The sequence below is a fragment of the Etheostoma spectabile genome, chromosome 4, assembly GCF_008692095.1.
Source record: "Etheostoma spectabile isolate EspeVRDwgs_2016 chromosome 4, UIUC_Espe_1.0, whole genome shotgun sequence".
Classification (NCBI taxonomy): domain Eukaryota; kingdom Metazoa; phylum Chordata; class Actinopteri; order Perciformes; family Percidae; genus Etheostoma; species Etheostoma spectabile.
In genome coordinates, this window is record NC_045736.1 from 29,409,822 (window position 1) to 29,410,066 (window position 245).

Consider the following 245-nt stretch of genomic DNA (forward strand, 5'->3'; position numbering starts at 1 on the left):
TTGTTCTTGGATACACAGAGTTTGTTGCTACTGCGCATGACATGCAGGTCTGATCAAATTATCAAAAAACGCTGGCTCCGCTAGTCGACCACAACCTGACATTTAGAGGAAGCAACATGCAGTCACTCATTCATTTTAGCCTGGATTGATTATTATATGAATACAGTGGTGTCTTGCTAGTCAACCAGTGTATTTCTACCTATTTCCCTCCCAAAAAAAAAAATCACTTTAGAAGAGTAACGTTA

The 245-nt window shown here is 39.2% G+C and overlaps 1 protein-coding gene across 2 annotated transcripts in view; it reads right to left on the minus strand.

Annotated features, from left to right (window-relative positions):
• The window catches only part of txnrd3 (thioredoxin reductase 3), a 15,315-nt gene that overhangs the window by 9,615 nt on the left and 5,455 nt on the right, over nucleotides 1–245 (minus strand). The window lies entirely within an intron of this gene.